This window comes from Panthera onca, chromosome B3, assembly GCF_046562875.1.
Source record: "Panthera onca isolate mPanOnc1 chromosome B3, mPanOnc1 haplotype 2, whole genome shotgun sequence".
In the NCBI taxonomy this organism is placed as follows: Eukaryota; Metazoa; Chordata; class Mammalia; order Carnivora; family Felidae; genus Panthera; species Panthera onca.
Window position 1 is genome coordinate 112,383,012 of NC_138344.1, and position 19,893 is coordinate 112,402,904.

At 37.0% G+C, this 19,893-nt stretch overlaps 1 protein-coding gene across 15 annotated transcripts in view; it reads left to right on the forward strand.

Moving 5' to 3' along the window:
- Positions 1-19,893, forward strand: part of GPHN (gephyrin) — a 621,678-nt gene that overhangs the window by 565,908 nt on the left and 35,877 nt on the right. The gene's annotated exons all lie outside the window — the stretch shown is intronic.

Genomic DNA, 19,893 nt, shown 5'->3' on the forward strand with positions numbered 1-19,893 from the left:
GAAGAGGCACCACCTTACCATTTCACAGAGTATGCTCTGACACTTACACCCCAGCTTAAGCTCAAACTGGACACAACACAATCCAAACCTTGAACATAGCATCTTGCTGATAGCATGAAAGGGAGTAGTTTTATGTTCTTTTACCTTTCAAAGTGCTCTCCTTTCCTCATAGTTTTTTTTCTTTCTCTGAGGATATTGGAATACAGAGTCTGTTAGACATGTTTTCAAATGTCATTGTTTTTAAAATCTTCACCTTTGTATTTACTTGGATGCTTAGTTTTAGAGATGCCCATAGCTGAGTAACCAGCCAACTTATAACCCATGCTGGTGAAGACAGTTACTTAATATCACTTTGACCCAGGCTCCCTAGCCCTTGGGAAAGAGTAGAAATAACCCACTGAAAAAAAAAGGGGGCCGGGGGGTTGGGGGGCAGCAGGAGGACGAGTAGTTATGTGAATTTGGGCCTGACCATTAACCTGTCCTTTTTTTTTTTTTAACTTTTTTAAAAGTTTATTTATTTATTTTGAGAGAGAGTGAGTATGCTGGAGGGTAGAGAGAGAGAATCCTAAGCATGCTTCACACTATCAGTGCTCAGAGCCAGATGCAGGGCTCCAACTCACAAACCCGTGAGATCATGACCTGAGCCAAAATCAGGAGTCAGATGCTTAAACAACTGAGCCACCCAGGCATCCCTGACCTGTCCTTTCATATAAACTTCAAGCACCCAAAAGTTATCCTGACACAGGTACACCTTTTGTCTTTACAAAAGACAAAAATTAACTTCCCAAAAGAGATCAGAGGAACCCAAGAGTTCCAAAAGCACAGAGTAGGTCCAGAAACTCTAGGGGCCAACTCACCAGATTGTTTAGGATTTGTTTCCCACCTACAACTGGCTCTGGCCTTGCCTTCAAGGGCATTAATGGGCTGTAAGAAATATTATAAGGTAAAGGAAGCACTTTTGTGTGTGTGTCATTTTTACCTTGAGCTTTTCTGGACTATAATTCTGTCCACTCCTCCTATTTTTGCACTTTTGTATATAAAAACAATTGCTTACTTGATATACTATTTTTGCTGCCATTACACCATTGAAGGCCTCATATGTTGATATGCTAATATTTAATTGTCTCAGGCCCACACTGTTGAGTTATGGTAGATATTTACTAATAATGTTGGTTTCATATGTTAACTCCAAAATGTTCCTTGAAAACAATATAAAGAACAATAAAAGTATAAGCAAGATATAGGCAGTTCTGAGAATATACATATCTCTAGTGCATATCCTTTTCTCAAATGAAAATATGTTCCAGAAAACTGAGAACAATGTTTTTAAAATACAACAATGCAAAGCTAGGCTTTCTCAGTCTTAGAGTGCTATATTAAAGAGGCCCAGAGTAAATGGTTAGAATGCAGAGGTGGAATGTGGGTGGAAAGAATTTATAACTGTTCTAATGGAAATGTGTGCTGGGAATTTAGCAAAGGAAACAAGGTACATTTAATCTGCAGCCTGTTGATACTCTGTGAAGGCTGCCTCCCTCTTCATTCTTCTCGTTCCTATGTAGCCCTTTGCTAATGAAAGCAAATGTTATACAGAAGCCTCTCTGTGAAGCTCTCCAGGGAAAGAGGGTCATGGGAGAAACTACACTTTCTTTAAAGCAAGGAGAGAAACAGCTCAAGAATGTCAGCAAGCCCAGAACCCCTGCTCAGTTGTGACAGATAAGAGTAGGGAGTAAGAGCTCTATTCTTATATTTAAAATATGGTTGGAGTCTGGTTTTTAAATTCTATGATTCTACTTCTCAGCTCTTATTCTTATCACCAACCATAATTATAATGATAAATGTTGAAATTGTAGACTAAGACTCTATGATTAAATTAGGCTTAATGTTTCCTCTGTTTATTGTACATGTTATTTAAAAAGAGGGTATAGTGAAAATTTGGGGAAAGGTGCTTCAAATACCTGATAGTTAGCAACTGTATTTTAAAAGCATTCACTTATAAATATTTTGTGTGTATTAAAATATATTCCATAAGACAATTTCTCACAGCATGTGTAACACAAGACTGTTGGAGTTCCTAGCAGTTTTTTAAAAAGACAAATTTGAAACAGAGATGTTAAATGAACTTGCCCAGCATTATGCAAGTTACTGGCAGAGGTGAAAATGGAATTTAAGTCTTGAAATTATCAATCTGCAATTCTTTGCTATCATTATGAAGACAAGATAATAACTACATATGTCAGAAAGGAATCATAACTATGCGCTACAGTGGTCAGAGTTTTTTGGGTTTTTTTTTATAAAGGTGCAATGTTAGCTAAAACATGAAGGATGAATAGAATTTGTATAGTTAGAAACAGAGTGTGTTAATCAAGTAGGAAACATGGAATGAATAAAAAGTAGAGAAGTAGAAAATAAAATACAGAAGTAGAAATAAACAGCGAGCTACTCAAAGTCAGGCCAGAATGATTAGAACAGGAGGTTTAGGTAGAAGGATAATGGAGGTGAATTTGGTAGAAATTTGAAGCCAGACTTTGAAAGCCTTTGCAATCCAAGCAGAAACTACCCAATTCATTTAAATTTGAAGCTTTAAAAAAAAAAAAAAAAAGCGAAATTGACATCATAACCATTATTTTACAAAGATAATTTGACCAAGGCATTTCACATGGGCTAAAGTTGGAGATGGACTAGTTATAAGAACAATACAATTTATTTATTCATTGTTCAGTCAGTCAGGAAGTATTGGTTGTGTACCTGTGAGGATCACCTAGAGATCTTATTTAAAATGCTGATTCTGGGGCACCTGGGTGGCTCAGTCAGTTAAGCGTTCAACTCTTGATTTTGGCTCAGGTCATGATCTTGTGGTTCATGAGATGGAGCCCACTGCATTGACAGTGCAGAGCCTGCTTGGGATTCTCTGTCTCCCTCTCTCTACCCCTCTCTCTCTGTTTCTCTCTCTCTCTCTCTCTCTCTCTCTCTCACTCAGATAAATAAGCTTTTTTTTTAGATGCTGATTCTGATTTACCAGTTGTGGGGTGGGCCAAGATTTTGCATTTCTAACAAACTCCCAAGGACACCAAGCTGTTGGTCCGTGGATCACAGGAAATAACAAGGATTTTTGTCAATTTAATCATGCATCTACTATGAATCTTAAGACCAAGGCTATTGAAGATACAAAGCTTAAACAGACCTAGATCTTGCCTTTGAAATTACATGTACTAGAAATGTACTAGAATTTAGAGATTAGTAATAAAAATGTTTTATGAAGTTCCAGAGCTTAAACTCACATTTGGAAGTAGAATTTCTTTAAGAGATTAAATCAAAAGACATTGTGAAGGTTGTTACATATAACAGAAGAGTGTCAATGTTGATTTGTCTTCATGTGGATTACAAAGCCTCATCAAAATGGTATGTGACTATAAACACAAATAAAATGCTTGCAAAACCCAGCTATTAGGTCTGTCTACCACAGTTTTACATTCCTCTCTAGCAGTACACCATTTCCACTTCTTCATGTTTTATTTGTAGTTTATCTTTTCTTGATTTTTGTAGCTCCTCTTCCTATGTTCATTCCCTAAATTTAGGAGTCCCCATTGCTCCCTCTTGGCTTTCTGTCCTGATTCCTTATGCCAATGACTCCCAAACTTCATCTCTGTCTTGAGCTCCATGCCTAGATCCACTTACTTCCTAGGTGCATCTTCTTTAAGTTCAATGGGCATTGGGGCGCCTGGGTGGCTCGGTCGGTTAAGCGTCTGACTTCGGCTCAGGTCACGATCTCACGGTCCGTGAGTTTGAGCCCCGCGTTGGGCTCTGTGCTGACAGCTCAGAGCCTGGAGCCTGTTTCAGATTCTGTGTCTCCCTCTCTCTCTGCCCCTCCCCTGTTCATGCTCTGTGTCTCTCTGTCTCAAAAATAAATAAACGTTAAAAAAAAAAATTAAAAAAAAAAAAATTCAATGGGCATTGCAAACTCAACCTGTCCAAAAATCAGTTCACCATCCCCTCACCTCACTCACCGCCTCTCCCCACGACTGCCCTGTTCCATTTCCTTTCATTCTTCTATCTCAGTGACTGCCTCACCACCTACCCAGTCACCCAAGCCAGAAGAAACCTGAGCACGTCATCATAGGTCCTCTCTTTCACTCACCCCTGTATTTAAGTCGTAGAGATTTTCCCTTCTTGATATTTCTTCTCTGCATTCTCATCCCTTCATCCGTACTGTCCTGGCTTAGTTCAGGGCTCCATTTATTTTTTGTCTAGACATATGAGACTGCCATCTTAACTGGTGTCCATTCCTTAAGTCTTCTTCTCCTCTAACTCACCCTCGATTCTGCTACCAATATGACCTTTCTAAGGTGTGTATTCTATACCTGTGGCAGAATGGGGGCTTTATTATATATGGATAAGCACACCCTAATAATTCAACAAACTTTTATGAGGGGTTACTGTGTCAGGTATTGTACCAGTCCTTGGTACTACAGAGATGAATAATACAGTTATTAGTAAGAATACAAAGGAGTTTGCAATTCTGATCCTTTCCTCTCTTCCCTTCCCACCCAATATACATCCATTTTCTCCAGACTCCTTACTGCAAACATGTCAGTCTTCATTGAGTACCCATCATATATAAATAGCACTGTACTACGTTCTCTCACTTATGTGTCTTATTTAAGCCTCTTGAAACAACAGAGCCAGATAAGTGTCTGTTATCCCCATTTTGGAGATAATAGTACTGAAACTTAAAAAAATTGAACTGTTCAGAGTTACGCAGCTAGTAAAAGGCAGAGTAAGGAGTTCAACCCAGGCCTGTCTTAACTCCGGGGTCCTTTCTAGAACCTTTTGCTCTGCCATGCTACCCTTTTAATTGGAGTTAGCATCTGTATTTCATTAATATTAAGGTTAATAAACTAAATAGGCTATATCTATTTTAATGAATAAAACCCCTTAGTAAATAGTAGCTGTGAACATTTCAAAAGCCAGAGGGGAAAATTTAGTTTAAATTGTGAATTACATATTAACTGTGTAGTTATGAATGAATTTTAAAGACTTGAGTTGCAGAATCCAAATCTTTAGATGATATAGATGATATAGAAATGAGGAAAATGACAGGAGGATTTATTACAGTCTTCCTTTTATAATTTCTTCCTTTACCTTTCTTCTCACAGCTGCTGGGGCTGCATTTGCGATATTTATTATGTTTGGATAATTTGTTACACCAAGTTCATAGTATCTTTTGTGGGGGTGGGAGATAAAGGAGAAAGGAAAAGAGACCATACACACAGTGTGAATGTATAATACTTTGGTAGTCAGCCCTACATTTATTCAACTTACAAATAACCTAGATTCCCAAACAGCCAGCCTTATTCTTTCCTTTTTCCTACTCACCGTATAAAGTGTCTCTGTCACTACATTAAAAGAAGGGAAGGGAGAAAAAGCATTTTGAGAAGTAAGGGGGAAGGCCAGGAACAACAAGAACAATTTAGTGGTACCGTTAATCCCCTTGCTGCCTGACCCTCACAATGTAGCCTATTTAGGAGAGATGTTTGTTAAGCCCAGATATCCCACATACTGGCTGAATGTGTTCTATTCACTTTGCTATACTTTCTGATAATATAATATTTAAAGATACAATTGTGTTAAAAAGTATTCTACTTGAAAGTTTGCATATTAATGTGAATACATTTAAACCAGACATCCAACATCTGAGTAAATCTGCTGTCCTGAATGAACAGGAGTAAATCACTTAGAACTTGGAGTTCTTTGAGGCAGTGGGAAAACTGTACAGAAACAGAACCTTAGCATAGCAAGATACTAGGGGCCCAGCAAGAAGTGCATTGGCCGCAGGAAATGACTAAAGAAAGGTAGGTGGGAAGATGTCATAAGCAAATGCTTTATATTTCAACATTGTTTCTTCAGTCTTCCATCTTGCTTCCACGGTTCAGGCTAGTACTGCAGGGTAATTCCGCAATATACGAGTAACATTATGAGCTAAATTAAGGTTTGTTTGTTTACCCTAGAATCATACCCACCATGTGTAGTACTTATAGATGTTTATATAGAAAGGTGTTCTAGGTTACAAACAACCAATTTTACATAACCTGTCAGTTACAAATTAGCTGTGCAAAAAAGACTTACCTGAAGCTAGCAGCTTTGTACTAACTGCATGGTATCTTTTAATGCTGTCTACAGAGATGTAATTAGTAGTAAGACATTAAAAGACTTTAGATATGGGTTAACATGATCATCTTCTATTCCTGGTCCAATTCTATTATGCACCTCTTGGGCCATTGTTCTAGAGGTTCTAGTGTACATTCTTAATGTAACTTTTTAATCTTAGAATAAACAAATGTTCATTGAAGAAAATTTAGAAAATATAGGTTCATCAAAAAAAAAGCAAAGAAAGGAAATTAACATATAATCCCGTTACCCAGTATTACTCTCCTTTTATTCTTCAATTCTATGTGTGTATAGAGTTTATATGTGTGAGTGTAAGAAAACAAAGAAATCATACTCTTAGTATAACTTTTCATTTTTCCACAATGTACCATAAACATCTGTCTGATTACATAGTTCTCTGCTATATCACTTAAATGCCTATATATTATTCTCTAGTATAAAGTTTAATATTACTTATTTATACAATCCCTTATTGTTAGGCATTAGGCTGTTTCTAATCTTTCTCATTTGCAAGTAAATGATGAACACCTCTATAACTAAATCTTGGCATATACCCACAATTATTTGCGAGTGTCTTTAAATTTTTATTTTATTCATTTTGTGACCATTTGTTGAGTGTCTGCCGTATCCAAAACTATGTTGATGGCAGAGGTAAAATGGTAAATAACTGCTGTCCTCAACTGCTGGTAGGCATGTAAAACAAGTTGTTCATGACTGTATCCTCAGCAATTAGAACAGTGCCAGCACATGGTAACTATTCAATAAGTGCCAGGAAGTAACAGAAAAAGAAAGAGAGGGACCACTGAGTATGGACCTGAATATGAAACTAGTCAAGTCTAGAGGTTTCTAATTGGCACAAATTGGTATGAGTCTATAGGGATAAACTACTTCTAAGCTCCATCCTGTTTCTACCTTGAATATGGTATAGTAGATGTCCTGGTTTTCTTTTTCCCATGGCTGGTTCAATGACTTCTTAGCCCCCTTTTGTCCTCTAGGCAGCATGAACTACTACTATTTCCCTACTGTGGGGGAAGAGTCGGAGACAAATGAGGAAGTTTGGATAGGTAAATGAGTATGGTACACCATATTTGCCAGCCAAGATAATTGTGGGCAGACTTGGTTAAGATAGTCATCATTTGGGCACATATGTTTTTCTTTGTTTTTCCTTTCCCTCACTTTCCTGATAAAATTTCTCAGAGAAATTGCTGTTTTATGTGGCTTATACAGAGTGGAAAAAGGATTTGTTCATAGTTAGCCAGGGATATTTTCTTTCCCAGCAGGAAGCTCCATGAAGGAGTGTCTTGGTACCCCCTGTGTACACAGCACTAAGTAGGAATACATCTCCTAGATCAGGTAGCCCTGCCGTCTTTTCCTATATTACCGTTTCTTTCCATGGAACCTAGAAACTATGCAACTGTCCAGAAGAATCTTACAGGGTCCCTTCACAGTGAGTCCAAAAACCTAGCCATAGGAACAGGCAAGAAAGTATGGCACTGACAACAGAATTCCGTTACTAACTGAGACACATCCCCCAAAAACGCACAATGTAAAGCTTTGTGGCTGAGATAATTCGTTTTATATTTCTGAAGAAAAAGAAATATAAACTGGGAGGGGAGCAGAATTCCAAATGGATTTGGGAAGCCTCTAATTTAAAAAGTTGGGGAGCTGTTTCCTTGGGCTTAAATAGATGGATGTTATACATTTACCTCTTCAATGAAATAAGCAGTAATCATGATCCAAATATACAGAATCCCCTTGGGAAATTTTTTTTAGATAAAGTTCAGCATTAATCGAGTTTATATAATGTCTAAGACTGATTTTAACTATTCAGCTGTTTATATTTTTACAGCAGCTTTAAAACAGCTTGGTAATGTAGCTTGTAACTGCTGACTTAGCCCTTCTAGCCTTTCAAGGCCTGCAGGGCTGAGAAATTCCCATAATTAAGAAAAGGGTTCCCCCTTCTGGAAAATTGCCATCACAGTAGCCTGCCCCACTCAAATCATACTGGGCTTCCTAGGCTCTGTCATAGATTGGTGTGCGGGATTTGAATTGCCTGCTCCTGTTGTTGCCAATTTGTGAAGCTGCCTCTTCACATTAGAGCATGAAACAGAAGGAACAAGCACTGAGACAGCAAATTGGATTCTTAAAAAACTAGCACATTTAGGAGGAATTATCAAGATAGAGTTAACAGTACAGTGATTATTTGGGCAAAGCCTGTTGCCTTACATCTTACAATTTGTGAACAAAACATATCCTAACATCTTGGTGTTTACCTAATGTTCTAAAAGTAGAAATTTCTATCAAGGAGAATTTTTATTTGTTTTTTTTTTAAATATGAAATTTATTGTCAAATTGGTTTCCATACAACACCCAGTGCTCATCCCAACAAGTGCCCTCCTCAGTACCCCTCACCCACCCTCCTCTCCCTCCCACCCCCCATCAACCCTCAGTTTGTTCTCAGTTTTTAAGAGTCTCTTATGTTTTGGCTCCCTCTGTCTCTAACCTTTTTTTTTTTCTTTCCCCTCCCCCATTGTCTTCTGTTAAGTTTCTCAGGATCCACACAGGAGTGAAAACATATGGTATCTGTCTTTCTCTGTATGACTTATTTCACTTAACATCACACTCTCCAGTTCCATCCACGTTGCTACAAAAGGCCATATTTCATTCTTTCTCATTGCCAAGTAGTATTCCATTGTGTATATAAACCACAGTTTCTTTATCCATTCATCAGTTGATGGACATTTAGGCTCTTTCTGTAATTTGGCTATAGTTGAGAGTGCTGCTATAAACATTGGGGTACAAGTGCCCCTATGTATCAGCACTCCTGTATCCCTTGGGTAAATTCCTAGCGGTGCTATTGCTGGGTCATAGGGTAGGTCTATTTTTAATTTTCTGAGGAACCTCTACACTGTTTTCCAGAGTGGCCGCACCAGTTTGCATTCCCACCAACAGTGCAAGAGGGTTCCCGTTTCTCCACATCCTCGCCAGCATCTATAGTCTCCTGATTTGTTCATTTTGGCCACTCTGACTGGCGTGAGGTGATACCTGAGTGTGGTTTTGATTTGTATTTCCCTGATGAGGAGTGACATTGAGCATCTTTTCATGTGCTTGTTGGCCATCTGGATGTCTTCTTTAGAGAAATGTCTATTCATGTCTTCTGCCCATTTCTTCACTGGATTATTTGTTTTTTGGGTATGGAGTTTGGTGAGTTCTTTATAGATTTTGGATACTAGCCCTTTGTCCGATATGTCATTTGCAAATATCTTTTCCCATTCCGTTGGTTGCCTTTTAATTTTGTTGATTGTTTCCTTGGCAGTGCAGAAGCTTTTTATCTTCATGAGGTCCCAATAGCTCATTTTTGCTTTTAACTCCCTTGCCCTTGGGAATGTGTCAAGTAAGAAATTGCTGCGGCTGAGGTCAGAGAGGTCTCTTCCTGCTTTCTCCTCTAGGGTTTTGATGATTTCCTGTCTCACATTCAGGTCCTTTATCCATTTTGAGTTTGTTTTTGTGAATGGTGTAAGAAAGTGGTCTAGTTTCAATCTTCTGCATGTTGCTGTCCAGTTCTCCCAGCACCATTTGTTAAAGAGACTGTCTTTTTTCCATTGGATATTCTTTCCTGCTTTGTCAAAGATTAGTTGGCCTTACTTTTGTGGGTCTAGTTCTGGGGTTTCTATTCTATTCCATTGGTCTATGTGTCTGTTTTTGTGCCAATACCATGCTGTCTTGATGATTACAGCTTTGTAGTAGAGGCTAAAGTCTGGGATTGGAATGCCTCCTGCTTTGGTCTTCTTCTTCAAAATTAATTTGGCTATTCAGGGCCTTTTGTGGTTCCATACAAATTTTAGGATTGCTTGTTCTAGCTCCGAGAAGAATGCTGGTGCAATTTTGATTGGGAATGCATGGAATGTGTAGATAGCTTTGGGTAGTATTGACATTTTAACAATATTTATTCTTTCAATCCATGAGCACAGAATGTTTTTCCATTTCTTTATATCTTCTTCCATTTCCTTCATAAGCTTTCTATAGTTTTCAGCATACAGATCTTTTACATCTTTGGTTAGGTTTATTCCTAGGTATTTTATGCTTCTTGGTGCAATTGTGAATGGGATCGGTTTCTTTGTCTTTCTGTTGCTTCATTATTAGTGTATAAGAATGCAACTGATTTCTGTACATTGATTTTGTATCCTGTGACTTTGCTGAATTCATTTATCAGTTCTAGCAGACTTTTGGTGGAGTCTATCAGATTTTCCATGTATAATATCATGTCATCTGCAAAAAGTGAAAGCTTGACTTCATCTTTGCCAATTTGGATGCCTTTGATTTCCTTTTGTTTTCTGATTGCTGATGCTAGCACTTCCAACACTATGTTAAACAACAGCAGTGAGAGTGGACATATCAAGGAGAATTTAGATCCAAATAATTAGTTCTTGTCATCTTTATAAACTGCCTTTCTTCCCTTGTGAAATAAATACCTTTTGGGGCACCTGGATGGCTCCGTAAGTTGAGCGTCCGACTCCAGCTCAGGTCATAATCTCATGGTTTGTGAGTTAGAGCCTGGCATTGGGCTTGCTGCTGTCAGCTCAGAGTCTGCTTCGGATCCTCTGTCCCCTTCTTTATCTGCCCCTCCTCTGCTCATGTGCTCTCTCAAAAGTAAATAAACATTTTTTAAAAAGAAACAAATACCCTTTCCTGCTCAAAATGCAAAGTTTTAATTTTGAATCAATATAATTTATTTTCTGATAGATTTCTAAATAGATTTGCTTATTAAGAGAGGACTCTCATTTTCTATTGGCCAACCAAAAATGTGCTTTCTACTTTAACATGTGTGCTTTTTTTAATAAATGAAAGCACATTCTTTTGTTTTTAAGTTTATATGTTTATTTTTCCGGGAAAGCGTGAAGGGGAGACAGAGAATCCCACACAGGCTCCACACTATCACTTGCAGAGCCCTACAAAGGGCTAGAACTCCCAAATCCTGAGATCATGACCTGAGCCAAAATCAAGAGTGGGATGCTTAACCAACCTAGCCACCCAGGCACCCCAACAGATGGGTTTAACAACAAGAGATTATTCCCACTCCCAGGGACAGACTTTTTTGGTGGCTGTTATAGTTGCCTTTCTTAACCCTTAAGAGTTGCTGTTATAGTTGATGTTGCCAATTCTTCTAAACATAACTTCTGGGTATTACTGTACGTTTAGAAATGTTTTTCTTACTTGTCCCCCATAGAAAGTAATATCTTCTAGAAAGCCTTTCTGGATTCTCCCATGCCAATTCTGAAAATTCTGTACCACTCAACATTTATACCATTTTACCTTATATGTAATTTCACTTTAATTATGTATTTGAATTCCATCAATGATATTAATTTCATTGCCTAGTTTATTTTCCTAAATTTTTGTCATATGTTTTCTGCACTTGCTTATAAACTTAAAGGCAGGGACCATGCTTTCTTCTGTGTTTACATGACTTTATAGTGCCTAAACACCCAGTGGGACTGAAGAAGGACTAAATGATGGCTAAATGTAGTATGGAATGTGATTCAATACATGAAGTAGATACCCAGAAAATACTTGCAGTTGAGGAATTTATCCTTGACCTCTGACAAAATTAGTCTATGGTTAGTTTATGTTCAGAACTGTTTTCTTGTTATCTTGGTATGATCAGTTGCCATTATTCCTTAATCTCTAAATCCTACAATTTTTCTCCTTTTTCTACTGTCATCCTCACTCATTTTAAAATGATACAACTCACAGTTGGTGTAACAGATGAAACAGGAAACTAATTAGCAGCTGTTGTCCATCTGTGTGTTTATATTAAATATTTTAAAATAAAACTGCATTTGCATTCTGAATGCTCTAAAATCCATAAAATCTAAACTTGGGTAAAGGCTCTGTCTTGGTTTTGAATTTTATGGTAGACTTCATCATAAAACAAAACAAAAAAATTTTTTTATGTCAGAATCAGGATTGTAGTCATTTAGTGGCAGCTGGGTGGCTCAGTCGGTGGAGCATCTGACTCGATCTCTGAGTCTTGAGTTCAGGTTCCATGTTCGGCGTGGAGCCTACTTTATAAACAAACAAATAAATAAGGATTATAGTAATTTAAGGCAGACACAGATTTTAAAAAGCAAAAAAAGTCTGAAGTGAAAATGGTCTCCCAAAGCCCTCTGAAATCTGAAAAGATGTTATAGTCAAAAGATATTATACCTTCTAGACATATTCTTTCACAGAAATTGAAGTACGTAAAGTATTGAGAAAGCTACATGCATTCCCTGATAGATTTATTTTGAGATATGCTTTACCTTTCTGTTAAGTTTAAGCTTTTTTAATGTCTGATTAAGTTGGAATTCTGGGGAGAGTACTCTTATTATTATTATTATTGGTAGCCATTCCCCAAGCTGAAAGTGAATGTCATAGCTTTGGGAAGAAAAATGCTTTTACTTTGTTTACTCAAGTCAAATAGTTAAATGCTCCTGATGTTCAAAAAGTGAGAGGAAAAAAGTATGATCTGCAAGATGAGTCTTACATGGCAATGCTGGAGTCAGTTTCTCCCTCTATGCTTCAGTCTCTATGTGAAAGGAAAATAGTCGTTGTGTTTATACTAATTTCAGTTATTTCCAGAGAATCACAGTATCTTAGAATTGAAAGGAACTTCTGATGTTAGCCAGTTCAGACTTTCACCTAGTGAAGATGTTAGAGAAAATTTCTGACAGCTAGCCATCAGGTTTTTGTTTGCCACTTTTAGTGAGAAAGATCTTCATTCTTTTATTGAATGGCTGCTGTGGCAAGCCAAAGTCTTCACCCCTGTTTCTTCCATCCATTAGTCCTAATTCTGCCCTCTGGAGCAATACCAAATAAATTTACTCCCTCTTCTATATGACAACCTTTCAAAGAAGGCACTATTTATGATTATATAAATGCGAAGTAGTATCTTCTCTTCCATCTGCAGACAGTATTACTATATTACGTTATAGTTGCACACTCTTCATTCCCAAAGCTATTATAGAGAGATTGAGTTGAAGCCAGGGTTAATTTGGTTTATTTATTGAGTGCCTACAATGTACAGGTCAGGGCAACCAAGAAGCCTAGATAACATGAGAGACCTTGTCTTGTGAGACAGCTACACATTATCATATCAAATTTATAAATTTGCCTCTTATCACAATTTATTGCCTCTCTATGCGTTTTAGTTCTTTTAACTTAAATTCCACTTCAACATTAATATGCCACTCTTGCTTTTTTGCTTATTTACACTTGGCTGGTGTCTCTTTACCCTACTGTTGATTTCCAGTCTTTCCTCTTTCACTGTACCCTTTGTGAATGACATTCAAATGGGATTTGACCTTTAAAAAAAAAAAAAGGCTCAATCTCGTACCAGCCTTAAGTCACTATAAGCCTAATCCTGGCATAAAGTTTATTTTGCTTTACCATGAAGTTTGCTATAAATTATTCCTTTGATATTTTTTCTCCCATCTTACTTTATGTTTACAGTTCATCCAACTTTGTTATTTCTTCCTTGTCCTTTTTCCTGTTATTGGTTTCATCCAGGTGCTATTTTTCCCTTTTGCCCCCTTACTACTTTAGAAGGTATGCTAGACTTTACCATTCCCCTCGTGCTTTCCTTCCAATTTCTGATACTCATAATCAAATATGCATTTCTCCACTATTATATTTTTTAAAAGGTGCTAACTATAGCCTTCTTCCAAGACATTCCCATTTCCTCTATGTCCCTACATCAGTGAACTTTTAATTCCCCATCTCCTCCCACCCGTAAACTTTGAGATATTGCTGAGAAAATGCTTTGAATTCTAGATGAGGATTAAGTTGTCTTTTGTAGTAAGTCTGTACACCTTCTGGGGAATCCATATCTAGTATATACATTATAATTTCCCAGTTTATTTGATCATTATTCATTTAGATTTAGCTATATATATAGTTTTATAAATGTGTTAATATATGTATTTCAAAAATGCTTCTTACCCTCCTTGTCTTCCCCTGTCTTGAGATTTCTGATCTGATCCATTTTTTTTCATTTAGAGTCATTATTCCAAAACATTACTGGTTGATTTATTATCTGAATCTTTGCATTTTCACAAATATGATTCTTCTATCCTTATAGGTCAATGGTGTCTGACTGGGTATAGGATTTAGAGCTTGCAGGCCTTTTTTCTCAGAGTATATTTATGGTAATCTATGGTTTTGCAGTTTGGGTATTGTAGGTAAGAAGTCCAAAGCTAATATTATTTTCCTTTGTTAATAACCCCCATGTTTCTGTCTGATAGCTGGTAAGATTTTCTGTTTTATCCTTGAAATTACAAAATTGTACCAAGACATTCTTAGGTTTATATTTTTTGGCAATCTTGTCTTGAACTCAGTACATTTTTTTAAATTTCGAAGACCTTTTCAAATAAATGAAATTTTCTTCCTTCATTGGTTCCTTTTTTCTTTTGGAATTCCTATTGGTAATCTACAGTCTCTTGCTCTGTCTTCCAATTTTCTTATTATTTCCTGCACTGACTTCCCTCCCTTTGTATTTTTGTACATTCCTTTGAGGTTTTTCTGCCACTTGGGCTTTCAGGCCACTGACAGAGTTTGCACCAGGCACTATCTCCACCTTCATCTACTAAATTTTAAAATTTGAAAATCATGTTTTCCATTCCAAAACATCCTTTTCATGTTGTAAGTCTATCTCCATTAGTGCTTTGTTTGTTGTTATTGCTGCTAAAATTATTTATTTCCCCCAGCAGCTTTACTTCAGTAGCATCTGTCCTAAATATTGTGCTTATCCTACCCCCCTCCAGCTGCTGGCCTCTTAGATTGCTGGTATTTTCCTTTGCCTACTGAGAGTTTTATTCTCAGCCCGCAGGAGGCTGCTAGGGTAGTGTGGCCATTAGGTGAACATGGTTGTAGTGGGAAAAAGGATCACAAGTGGTAAAAGGCACAGAAATCACAGCTCATGAATTGCAGAGCACCAATGGCAAGCTGCCAGTGTTCTAGTGAAATGCAAAAAGAAAGAGAGAAAGGAAGGAAAGAATGATACGTTTGTGCTTAAACTATATTCCACTTAGCTTCAAGTAATTTAAATCAATGAATGTTAGAAATAGAAAGAATGTGGTCGAAATGTTCTTATTTTACAGGTAAGGATAATGAGACCCCAAAAAGTGATGTTTGTTTTTCAGAGTCATCTTAATTAGCAGTAGAGACAAAACTGGGTTCTAGACCTTCAATTAATAGTTCAATTTTCTGTCACATAGTACTTCATTTTTTAGCTTTTTGTTCTAAATCAGCTCTCTTGTAGAATGCTTTTATATAATATTGGTACTCTAAGAGAACAGTGGGTAGTTACTTAATAATTCAAGTGAAAATGGATAGAAAGTGCTAGTAAATCCAGACTAATGCTAGTATTAGATTTATCTTCAAAGAAATTATTATTAATCACCATTCAAATCTAATTAAAACTGCAGTTGTTAATGAAGAAATAAATGATATCACAATATTCCTTTAAGATGTGCTGCACTTTGAGAAAAGGAGAGCTACTGGTATATACCTAGGAAACATAATCTGCTTAATCCAGTATCCCCTCCAGTAGCAATGCTGAGAAGATAGTTCAAATTTTAAAAGTACAAATTGTTGGGTTTTTATCATCTCTATTTAACATATACAAATAAGATTTATATATTTAGGTTAGAATAATAAACAGTTTTTATCTGAAGGCACACTGTATATAACAAAATATATTTCACTATGTGAATATTACTGTAGTTTAAAAGAACAGTAGAATGAACATAGGGTAACCTTGAACCTTTCACCACCTCTGTGAACCCCAGGGCCCTCTCTCCCTGTGCCTACTCATAGAATGATGAAATTAACACATAGCTGTGAAAGTGCCTAGTTCTTTTTTTTTTTTTAAGTTTATTTATTTTTGAGAGAGAGTGTGTGTGCACAGGAGGGGCAGAGTGTGAAAAAGAGAGAGAGAGAGAGAGAGAGAGAGAGACAGAGGATCCAAAGTGGGCTCTGCACTGACAGTAGAGAGCCCAATGCGGGACTCAAACCCACAAACCATGAGATCGTGACCTGAGCTGAAGTCAGATGCTTAACCTAATGAGCCACCCAGGCACCCAAAAGCACATAGTTCTTTTACAACATACATGTTATTGTCATTACTTTTATTTCTTAAATACCAAATTATCTAATATGTACAAAGTAATGTCATATGAAAAACACATGTGAGATATATACAGTCATATTAAAGGATCAGATTATAATGTTTTAGTTTTACTCTCCCATCTTTCAGAAAATTATATACCATGCTCTTTCTAACACAACTGAGAAAATCATGAATTGTTTTTATTCTACTGTAATATCCACAATTATAATACTTGTTACCTATTCCTTTTATCATTCAGATAATTGCCTAGTCTTAGAAAGCAAATCTGTTTTTATTTCTTAAAAGTAAAAAGGTGACAGAGAGGGAATATGAAATAAATGAAAAATATCAGCATTTGTCAAATCTGAGAGATGAATACATGGGTGTTATGCTATTATCTTATATTGGAAATATGTTGTCATTTAAAATATAATATGAGAGGCGCCTGGGTGGCTCGGTCAGTCAAGCATCCAGCTCTTGATTTCAGCTCAGGTCATGATCCCAGGGTCATGGGAGCAAGTCCCACATCAGGCTCTGTGCTGAGCATGGAGCCTGCTTGAGATTCTCTGTCAAAGTAAGTTAATTAACTAATTAATTAATTTAACAGTATATATCATAAAAAAGAGAGCAAATGTCTGACTTGTAAACAAGCCCATAAAGTCATGTTTAGTCAAAATCTTACTTAGTTTCCATCTAAATATAGGATTAAGAATCACATTTATTTCATTCCCCAGAATTATACTAACATGTCCCCACATGTACTTTTCTAGTTAGCATAGGCAGATTCTCACTTTTTTGCCTTAACATCCTCTATTTGGTGCTTTTGCACAAGGGCCCATTCTCATGAGAATTTTCCTCATATGACATTTCATACTCCTGAAAAAACTGGACAGTCAGTCTGGTTAGTCAGTAGGATGGAATAAACACATAATGAGGATCCAGAGGTTTTAGTTCTAGCTTTGCCGCTTATTGCTGTCTACCTTTAAAACACTACTTTGCTCTGAATATTACTTTCCTTTTCTGTAGAATGGGCATGACAATACCTGTCCAATCCACCTCACAGACTGATTGTGAAGTAATAAGTGGAGTTATAGTATACAACATAAATGAAGTCATAGATCCTCTGTTTTCGTACATTTGTACCTGTCCCTCTAGTAAGCTGTGATCTCTTACTAGATCCCAGGCACAGAAGTATGCAACAGAAAGTAGAGTCAAAGAAAGGGGCAGAAGGAGAAAGAGAAGAGAAAGACCTAAAGAATGCACCCAGCTGTGATACTGAACACAATGAACCGCCCCCCCTCCGCCCAGCAAAGGCCTTTCCAACCTTAAGATTCACAGGAATACACGAGCAGCAGAGTAGAAAGCAACATTGACAATATTCTTTGAAACATAATAAATTATAGTAAGGACTTGGCATAAAATCCCTCTTAGTTTATTTCTGCAAATTAAAATTTTTCATGTGGAGAGTTGATGACTCTGCAGTTTTATAAAATAGGGGGAAAAAATCTCCCCCAGATAATATAAAAACAATGATTAAGAAAAAATTCACTGAAAAGTGTTTTTATTTGCATCATCAGCTGGCCTATCCCAGGACCTTTATCCACATACAAAGATTAATCCATGAAGATGTGCATGTCACTGCTGCTTTGTTTCCAAGGACTTTACTATAATCCTCTAGAGCTGACATGTTATAAATTACCTATTATAAAATTGGTGAAAATTATATTAACACAAAATTGTATTTTGTTGATGATATTCATTGTCCATTCACCAGAAGCACATTCTACATCAACCTGTGTTTATATTCTTTCCATTTACTCCTTTTTCCAACCATTTGACTCACCCTAATGATAAAGGGTCCGAGAGCTCTAGGCATGCAATAATCAGGAACCCAACATGTGTATATCTTATAGTATTTTAACACAACTAGATAAGTTCCTATCTTTTTCCCTAACACAAAATGAAAAAGATTGATGAAAAACCTGTACAAAATACTTAATTCAAAAATACTTTAGGGGCACCTGGGTGGCCCTGGGTGGTCAGTTAAGCGTCTGAATTCGCCTCAGGTCATGATCTCGCAGTTCATGAGTTCAAGCCCCGCATCAGACTGTCTCTTGTCAGTGCAGAGCCCACTTTGGATACTCTGTCTCCCTCTCTGTCTGCCCATTCCTTGTTCACACTCTCTTTCTCTCAAAAATAAGTGAACATTTAAAATAATTCTTTAAATACATCCATTATTGAATATAATTCTTCCAAGAAGTTTGCCCAATGTGTTTAACTTTGAAAGGGATTTTTTTAAGTTTTTTAAGTGTTTTACACATAGATCCTAACTTTATTAAATATCTGGGTACCTTTTCGGCTGCATAAGTAATTAAGTGGATGATTTTAAAGAGTCCTATGTTTGTAGTTTGAACCTCATGTGAGCCATTTTTCAAACTTCTATTTTTGTGTTTTCTCCTTGGGAGCTTGCTTCCCAAAGCCAAACAACCCCCAGTACCTTCATTGACAGGCCAGTGCTTGAAGAGGAGAATTTTATCCAGATCCAGTAAGAGAACATTAGATGAAACTATTTAGGCCGGAACCAGGCCTGGCTTGCTATTGAGCCATTTAGACTTTTCACATGTAGTTCTGAATGTATCTGAGGCCCAAACTATGATTTTCTTCTGTTTTAGTCATGAATATTCTCCTATACTGTCAAACATGCTAAAGTTGAACTCTGCCAGATTGTTAGGTGTGTTTATATGATAAGCTTCTGTCAGTAGTGCAGCAATAATAACAACAACTAACCTTTCTTTTAAAACTTAATTTGGACTGCATACTATTCCATAAACTGTTTTATATGTATTATGTCACTTAATCCTCATAACAACCCTATACTATCTCTACTTTGTAGAAGGAAAGCTGAAGCACAGAGAAGTTAGGCAACTTGTCCAAGGTTCTCCATCTAACAGGTAGTAGCCCCAGGATTTAAACTCAGGCATCTGACTTTAGAGCATACTCTTGATCTCTGTGCTATACCACCTCCCAGTTGGCTTATCTCTTATAGAGCCTTAGAGAACTGAAGGTAGCCTCTCAGATGAATCTCAAGCTCCTCTCCTTACCTCTGTCACCCCTGGAAAAAGAGTGAAATGATGTTCTAGTTACAAATCTTCTACTTCTCTTCCACCCCCTTTACCTCCTCTTTCCCTCCCTCCCCCATCAAATAGTGCATTAAGGTAAAGGGACATGAAAAAACTTCACTACCAAGAGAAATTTGGGGAAATATATGCTATCTCACCGAGCTACCATTTGATTTCAAGTTAACAAAAAAACATGAGGCTAGCTTAAGCAAAGGAGGGGTTTATGGAGCAAAGGAAACAATCAACAAAACTAAAAGGCAACCAACAGAATGGGAAAAAATATTTGCAAATGACATACCGGACAAAGAGCTAGTACCCAAAATCTATAAAAAGCTCACCAAACTCCACACCCAAAAAACAAATAATCCAGTGAAGAAATGGGCAGAAAACATGAATAGACACTTCTCTAAAGAAGACATCCAGATGGCCAACAGGCACATGAAAAGATGCTCAACGTCGCTC